The sequence below is a fragment of the Lutra lutra genome, chromosome 6, assembly GCF_902655055.1.
Source record: "Lutra lutra chromosome 6, mLutLut1.2, whole genome shotgun sequence".
NCBI classification, from domain to species: domain Eukaryota; kingdom Metazoa; phylum Chordata; class Mammalia; order Carnivora; family Mustelidae; genus Lutra; species Lutra lutra.
In genome coordinates, this window is record NC_062283.1 from 149,003,713 (window position 1) to 149,012,798 (window position 9,086).

Here is a 9,086-nt window from a genome sequence, read left to right on the forward strand (position 1 = left end):
TCTTTGTTAATTTGGGACTAAAATAGCCGTCAGGCCCCCATGGGGTACTTGAGCGATATTTCGACCCACAGAGAAGGAAAAAAACAAGGCTGCTGGTAGGAGAGAAAGTTTTCCTCTCTCCAGCTCCATTTTGTGTCCTTTGCCTTTCCACCTTTCCCCATGGAGAATGGAACTTGGTGCATAATTAATCCTGGAGACGAACAGTTTATCCTCTCCAAGTGGGAATCTGTTACAATTAAGTTCTGAATGGGAATGTCATGTGTAAGAGCTTTTAAGGTTACGATGGCACTATATGATATTTCTCCACTGAAATATCAAGTTCTAGAAGGAAGGAACGTGTCAAAGTGCAATTCTTTGTTGTCATGGTTCCCAGGATGATTCTCTGCTTTGGGCCCTGGAGCCTTCTGAGAGGCCCTGACTCATAGGTCAGAGGCCTGGCCTGGGGGTCAGATCTGATTTCCAGTCTCTTGAATGTACAACGAAACCTGATACATAACAGCCCAAGGCCCTGAGCCTCTCGGGGGCCTTAGTTCCAGCTCCAAAATCGAGAAATTCGGTGCCTCAACCTTCAGAGACCCAGCTACGATGCTTTAAATATGGCGTTCTGCATAAAACATGGACACAGGCCATTAACTATCTCATTAAATATCTGTCAAATGAATGAATGAAGGAACAAATGAGTGCCAGTCAGGGCTCCGAGGCCATTTTCTTGAAAATTTTGAAGGAACAATCAAAGGCAAAGTTCAGCAACCGAAAACCGGAGACTTTGATTCACTGTCACCGAACAAGTTGAAAAATCTTAGTAAGAGACACTTGAACCTTTTAAGTATCATCTTGTGGTAATAATGACCTCTCATGCATATTTATGCACTTAGCTTTATAATAACCACTTGAAAGACGAGGTTTTTTCCCCCCCTGGGGAATGAAGCTATGTGAAGTGTGACAAAATATTCCAAGTTCAAAGGTCCAAATATGTAAAATACAAAAACGCTGGAATTTCTCCTACAAGCACAAAGCACCTTAGTGTTTACTGACTTAGGGAGCCTTTGGACACTCCAGTCCTCTTTGAAAGCCGCCAAATGCTTGCCTGCCCCCGGCATTCCTTCTGAGGAACCCTGGCCTGCCCCGCGGAAGTGTGTGCGGCTCAGCCCAGGTCCAGGCGGGTCGCGTGTGAAGATGGAGGAAACGGTTGGTTGTCGGGTGCTCCGCAGAGAATTCCAAGCAGGTTCCGACAGCCGGAGCTGCTCGGCAGAAAACCTTTCAGCTACCGTTACTCAGGGTCATTCATTACCCTCCCAAAGTAAAATCATCTGACCCCATTTCCTCAGTAAGTTAATTATTTCATTTCTTTGTAAGAGGCAAAACACTACTTTTATTGTTAATTAATATGCTAAAATTAGGTTATGCCATTCTGGACATGTGAAATTGAATTTAGTACTTTCAAATATATTTTTTGAAAGCCGGTTAAAAATAAATGCCTTCAACATCTTTTCTTTTTCCAACAGCATAAATTTCCTTCCTATGAAATTTCACTTCTTCCTGCTGCTACAAATGACAGAAAACCGCTTATTTTCCAAAGCGAAGGAGGAATAATAATAATGAGACATTCGGTGAGCATTTCAAAGTTCATATATTTAATAATTGAGCAAACTGAAAAGAAAAGAAAAAGAAAATGCCACAAAAGAGGGAGAGCCATCCGTGGGTTTCAGGAGCAAAATAATTAAATAGAAAAATGAGAGGAATTCTTTATTTGTGGACTGATTTCAGGCACTTAACAGGTTTCTTTTTCTTTCTTTTCCCCTTGATCAACGTGAAGAGATCATGGAAGATTCAGAAATTTCTGTTTCTGGAGAGAAGCAGAAATCACACGTCTGTCCTAGAGACCGCAGGAAAGCTTCCTCGGAGGGTGGGATACAAAATGGCTCCTTCTTTCCCTCAGTTCTTCTGCTCTAATGAAATTCCCCCTGATACATCTGCCATCCGGCACTGTTAATTACTTTTCTATTTATTTAGTAGACCTACAAGTGGAAAGCAATCTATTGCTAGGGACTTGTTTGACTCCTATGCTTCGTAGACGGCATTCCAATGTGGTGAGGTTGACAGCAGCCCAAGCCCAACTTTTATCTCATTGCCATGTCAAATTAGCACCCAGCAGGCCCTGGATTCAAGGAGGGGTTCCTCCCTTCTCTGCAAAAGGTTAATAGTTCTTAGAAGTCAATAAACTGACGCTAGTCATTCTCTGTCGGGCCCTGCTGCTTTCTCCCTGCAAGTGACGGGAGAGACTAAATGTAGGGTTTCCAAGGCGGGGAGAGGCCTTTATGCTGAGGACATGGCTGTGAAAGTGCAGAGGTACCTTCCGATCACTGCGGTAAATGCACTTGGAAAAGTGGGCTGTGTCCCCTGGAGACAACCGGAGGAGGGAGGTCACGTCTACATAACAGGGAAGCTTCCGAGTCCGTGGTATGGCGTCACCCCTTTGCCCCAGGTTTCCCCTCAAGCACACGTGTGACTTCTGGCCATGCTTCTGTGAGCCTGATCTCCCTTCTTTCCGCCGGGGTCATCTGGTGGTCAGTTAGGAGGAAAACTGAGTCAGAGATAAGACTTATCTTCGCAGGCCATTTCGGGTTCCCCAGGGGCCGGGGGAGAAGCGGGCGCCGCGGGTGTGCGGCCACCAGGCATCACTCAAGGCGCAGAGAGAGGAGCCCCTCGGAGCAGGGAAGAGCGCTCCCGTCTTCTCTCGAACCCCAGAGCCAGGTCCCTCACACTCTGTCTCAGTCTCCTGTCCGGTGCTTCTGCCCGGTTTGTGGTGGTGGTTTGTTTTGGTTTGGTTTGGGTTTTTTTGTTTGTTTGTTTTCGTTTTGTTTTTCTGTCTCCCTCCCGCCCTCCCTTCCTTCCCCTTTCTTCAGCAAGACTGCCGGCCACATGGTGTCTTCTGGAACGTTAGGAGAAGGCGGGAGCAGAGGCCCCGACGAGGAGAGCCGTGGTGCGATCAGCTGTAGCGGTTCAGACTCGACTTCCCATGCACCTGTTCCCGAGCCTGCCTGCCCGCCTGCCCTGACCCCCGTCCCCGCCGAGTGGCCAAGCTCGCTCTGTGCAGGGTCTGCCCCGCGGCAGAGGAAGTCCGCAGCCTGAGCACGCGCCTGACCCTGCCACCCGGTCCGGCCGGTCCCATCCTGGTCCAGGCGCGTGTCCTCAACCCCGGGGCGAGTCGGCTGTCCTGCCCGCGAGCCTGGCTCCAGCCCTTCCCGTCCCTCACGGAGGCCTCCAGCCCCTTCCACTCACGCAAGGCCTCTGTTTCCTTTGACCTTCAGCTCTGTCCTGAAGCACGTCCTGACTCTCCGGGGTCCGCTCTCGCGACACCCGGGCTCCGAGTCCGCTGGCACTTAGGAAGACGGCCCGACGGGCTTCCCGGCTCGTATTTGCTTTGAAAGTAGGAGTCCCGTGTCCTGCCCGAGGGGTCCTCGTGCAGGTCCTGCTACAACAGTCTGTGACCTCAGACTGGAAAACGAGGAGCCCCAGGCAACCTTCGGACTTGGACACAATCTGGAACCCTCCTCTGTGCACCCACTTCTCTTTCCTTCCCCTTCCTTCCTGTTGGCATCCCCTGGGGCCGTCTCGCTGCTCCGTGGCCCCGGCTTCGCTGCCCGCTGCGGAGCTGGATCTCGTCCCGCGGGCTCTGCAGCACACTCCGTCCCAGGGTCCAGTCAAGCCTCTAGGAAAGGAGACACTGTGCACCCTCCCAGAGCACTTTCTCCAAGGCTGACCCTCTCCCCGGCTCGGACTCTCCTCCCCGCTTGACCCGTCCATGAACACATTCGCCATCTCGCTGTCGGGTGGTGCTTCCGTGCGGGCTGGGACCGGGCGCTGCCTCTTTTCTTCTCCAGGTGGGAGAGTCAATTACGCATCAGAGTCTATTAATCTTATAAACAGTTATGGAGCTGAAGAGGCCGAATCGAACAGCTGAGGTTTTAAAGAAGTTGGAGTGTGGGAGCCATTATTATAATGAACTTCCGTGATATATAATCATGTCTCTGGGTGACTAGGCACAATTCTTTAAGTCCGAGAAATTGTAAATGAAGTGCAGGGTTTTTATTTATTTATTTATGTATTAAATTTTTTTTTTTTATGTACACAAAGCAGCCTCCTAAAAGGTTATGCTTATGACCAACAGCCCCCGGGCCCCCAGTCTGGGGACGCACTTGCTCCCAGCCTGACTGGCCGGTCTTCGGCACCGTCGTCCCCAAGCTGGCAGACCCCGCAATCTAGCGAGGTACCTCTTGCTCCTCCCAGGGACTGGGACAGAGAATAGGATGAGGAGGAGGAATATGCTGTGGTCCTTTTCTATTAAGACCTGTTTGGTTGTCTGTCTCTTAAATGTGGTTCAGCAGCATAAGAAAGGGAATTTATCTTCCTCTGCAGATGTAACAAACAGATGCTGGGACCAGAGATCTTGCATAGTCAATAAAAGATAAGTCATACAATCTATAAAACTGCTGAAAGAAATCAGAATTTCAGCAAATTCTAGTTTCTTTTCTTCGGCCTGCTCCTTTTGATCAACTATGGGGGGGGGGAGCCAGTCGTGCATAAATTCCATCTGTGATTATACCACGGTAGGAATGTGGCTGGAAGAGGAGTAGGGGACAGAGTGATCATTGCACTGCGATACTGACGCAGTAGAATGGAGAATGATACCGGTGATAAAGACAAAGCTGTCATAATCAATTAGCATTTAACTTTCTGTAAAGATCTTGGAGGCAATGGGTTCTTTAGATTTTAATATGCATCTTCAAAGTAATTTTGTAAGCTATTTAAATGATGCTCCCTTTTTACAACTCTACATAATTTGATTATACAAACCATCCTCCAATCCTGGGATATGCAAATGCAGCATCAAAATGATTTTTTCCATATTTTGATAGAATTTGATGTTCGTGGCAGTGATAAGATGTGACACAGATCACAGCAGGGTTTCAGTAGCCTGTCCATCGGGTACACTGAGGCCAGTCAGGTTTTAAATGATGGCTTTTTGAGAATCACCCTTCACAATAAAAATCTGGAAACCGGGGCGCCTGGGTGGCTCAGTGGGTTAAAGCCTCCGCCTTCAGCTCAGGTCATGATCCCAGGGTCCTGGGATCAAGCCCCACATCGGGCTCTCTGCTCAGCAGGGAGCCTGCTTCCCTTCCCTGCCTCTCCCTACTTGTGATCTCTGTCTGTCAAATAAATAAATAAAATCTTTAAAAAAAAAATCTGGAAACCAAAGACAGGGCAGTGATTGATTGGGGTTAGGAGTCAAAATGCCTTGCATCTAATCCCAGGGCCACTACGATGCTAAATCTGTGAATTAAACTCCCAGATCCTCAGTCTTCCCACCTGTAAAATGGGACTTATAAGTCATGGCTGACAGAAATGTCATAAAGGTTGGCAGTGAGAATGAAAACACCTGGTGGAACATGGAGAGGACCCTCATATGGCAGCCATCCTTGCTCTACGACTAAAACTAGGACCATTACTACCTTCCAAGCTATTCCTTTGGCAAAGTTATTCTTCAAGCAGGCATCAAGTGATGTAGTGATGCTGAGATTATGCCAATGGCTGGGCTTTGTAGTGATTTTAGAGGAGAGGGTACTTGGGGCGCTTCCTCGAGGGGTCACCACAAGAACGTACAAGCCTAGAATGGCAGATTGTGCATTCACTCAACATTTCCTCAACTTCTTCTGTGGAGGAGATACTGTGCTGAGGGCTAACGAGTCAAGAATATGGGATCATCATTGACCGCTAGGAATTCACAGTCTAATAAACTCCCAGAGGTCAACAGACTCCAAGAGGTCAAGGGGTAGGGGAGACAGAGAATTGCACAGCCGTGGAATAAGCACCAAACAGGGATGCAAATTTATAAGGTTCGGTAATCAGCAAGAGAGAGAGGACTTGCTTAGGGCAGTTCCAGAAGGCTTCGTGGTGGACCTGAGGTCTGGATTGAGGCATGAGAGAGGAGTGGGTTTGCCGACGGACAAGTGTCATGAAGCTCATTCCTGGAGAGCAGTGGTTATCGATTGGGTGTGATTTTCCTCCCGAGGTGGCATTTGGCAAGATCTTGAGATTTTTTTTTTTTTTTTAAAGATTTTATTTATCTATTTGACAGACAGAGATCACAAGTAGGCAAAGAGACAGGCAGAGAGAGAGAGGAGGAAGCAGGCTCCCTGCGGAGCAGAGAGCCCGATGTGGGGCTCGATCCCCAGCACGCTGGGATCATGACCTGAGCCAAAGGCAGAGGCTTTAACCCACTGAGCCACCCAGGCGCCCCAATCTTGAGACATTTTTGATGGGCATGTATTGGGGGTGTCAGCGTCCACTGTAGCAGGGATGCTGCGATAGTGGACGAGAGACCGCCCCCCCCACCAACAGAGGATCATCCAGCCCCCAATGTCAGTCGTGCCCAGGCTGAGACTCCCTGGGCTGAGGGCACCAAGAGGGCGAGCACATGGGGCCAGAAAATCACACAGCGTGTCTGGGAAACTCCTCTGACTCCGTATGGCCTCGTGCCCTTGTAGGAGAGGGAAAGGAGCCTGGAGGGAGTCAAACTGTGAAGAACCTTGTCAGCCATAATGGGCTGAGGTTTGCTCCTGTTTTTGTGCTCCTTATACTTCCCCTAAAGTAGCCCCAATGTTACAGGACAACTAACTCAGTCTGCCATATCGGGAACCAACAGCCTGAGAGAGCCAAAGTTCCTGTATTATCTTCAATTTTCCTTTCCTTCCTAATTAAAATTAAAAAACAAAACAAAAAAAAACCCGATAAGACATTTTCCCCCTACAAGCTGAAAGTCAGTGCTTTCGGTAAACCAGCACGTGTTTGTGTAATCCAGGATGAGATGCTTGAATGAGCTGGGCCGGGCCTGAAGAATTTCGAACGGGGCATGACAGGAGCTGACATGGGAGTCTGGGTCCTCTGTCACACAGGGCTGTGTGAGAGCGGGCCAGCTCTGCAGTGCGGGCAGAACCGGCTTCCCCGGAGAACTGATTGTTGATCTGGTGCCATGGAGATCAGGGTCACAGCTGATGCCGAACCGTCCGCCAGCAGCTCTGCCGTGGAAGAGAGGAGCCGGTTTCCTTCACAGAAAGACCAGGGGCTTCTAAAGGCTCTGGATCGGCCACTCATTAGCTGTGGGACCTGAAGAAAATCACTTCACCTCTCTGGTCTGGGGCGACAAGAGATAGCCGGCCCAGAAGAGCTTGTAGGCTTCCAGCCTCACACTCCACACCGCCGGGACTGGGGAAGCCTTTCTGCACGGTGCTCACGCAGCGGTGGGTGCTGGAAGTCAGCGGCGTTTGGCTGGGCCCTGCACACCAAACACGGCACAGTTTTGGGGTTTGGGGAGGCCCGGTGCAAATTTAGCAGCAGTGAGTTTAATTTTCCACTTTCCTAACTTCATTCCTTCTGAGTCTTGAGAATTCTCTGGCTGTTGAGAGCCCCTTATTGTTATACAAATCTCCCGAATCCCTCTCTGTGGACTTCACAGGCCGCAGAGAACCCTTGAGGGCAGATTAAGGAGAATGAACTTGGGAGGATAGGACAGGGAGGCCTACGTGCGGTCCAAGAGCATGGATACTGTTAATGTTCCCTCAGAAATATTTACTCACCTGTTCATTTAGGTAACGCCCTTTCTCTCTGGGTCACAACGCATTACACAAAACTAGAAATGGGTTGTTTCCACCTGCCCAAAGGGCCGTTGATGAACAAAAGGCACATACAGTGAACGAGGAGGGGGATGGGACCGAGTACCCTTTTCCTTGGTGGCCACAGGCTCTGAAACGTCTTCCCAGACATCCACGTGGTAGACCTGAGTCGGTTCTTTTTTTTTTTTTTTAAAGATTTTATTTATTTATTTGACAGAGAGAGATCACAAGTAGACGGAGAGGCAGGCAGAGAGAGAGAGAGAGGGAAGCAGGCTTCTTGCTGAGCAGAGAGCCCGATGTGGGACTCGATCCCAGGACCCTGAGATCATGACCTGAGCCGAAGGCAGCGGCTTAACCCACTGAGCCACCCAGGTGCCCCCTGAGTCGGTTCTTAAGGCCTCCCATCCGTGTCCTCATCTGTGAACTAAGCAGCTGAAGTAGATGGTCCTTCACCTCTTTCTGCTCTAAACTTGTATGATCAGGGGGGTTGAGCCGTGGCTCTGTGCTGGCTCCACAGTAAAAACTAGGGAATGGAATTCTGGTTAGCAGGTGAACTTCCGATGAGGTGGCTGACGGGAGACTGAGGGCTGCTCTGTGGGCATCTCTGGGTTGACAGTGTGGCCACTGCTCGATGAGTAATTGATAAGGAAAAAGAATGGCTCTGAACTGAAAGTCGCCCCACTGGAGGGAGGAAACCAGAGAGCCTCGGGTGGGAGAGGGTGATGGGTCCCCAGAGGAGGAGCAGGGAGCCCACGTGGGAGAACGTGAGCCCAGCCGGTGCCCCTTGGACCTTGGGCAGAAAATCCTGGCATGGTTTGGGAAGGCAGAATTTGGGGACTGTCCACTTGACTCACAAGAACTGGTGAACTTCTTCCTCTTTCATTCTCGTTTTACTGGAATTATGTAAGAATGACGTAGTCATATCATGGGGTGATTTTCAAAGGCAGTCCACGTGACCTGCGTGTGCAGCTTTTGGGGCATTTGTATGTGGACAAGCTCCTTCAGCATCACCTGCTTCCCCTGCCCCTTCTTCCATGGATCTGTCCGTTGGTTTGTCCTACAGCCCCCAAACTCAGAGTAACCCTGATGGACGATCCAGGATCATCCCTCTCACGGACAGGAAGCTAGTAGAGGCCTATGTCGGGGGGCGAGTGGGATCAGGAGGGAGACGGAGTGGGGGTGAGGCGGGCCCAGGTTGATGGCAGAACCTGCCTCCAAGGCTGGGCTCCAGCTGAACTGATGGTCTGGAAGGATTCGGGAGGTCAAAGGCGTGTGACAGACTTTTTGTCATTTTGAGCATTCAAGACATGCATTTGTTGCATATGAACTATTCATAAGTTGGCCCAATTGCGCATTTGTATTGATTGGGGCAGAGAATAGTTTCCCAGCAATACACGTCAGGGGCGCCAAAAA

General features: G+C 49.8%; 1 pseudogene; it reads left to right on the forward strand.

The window, feature by feature from the left end:
• Nucleotides 1-402: 402 nt before the first annotated feature.
• LOC125102280 (uncharacterized) lies at nt 403-4,482 on the forward strand (annotated as a pseudogene).
• The last annotated feature ends 4,604 nt before the right edge of the window (nt 4,483-9,086 follow it).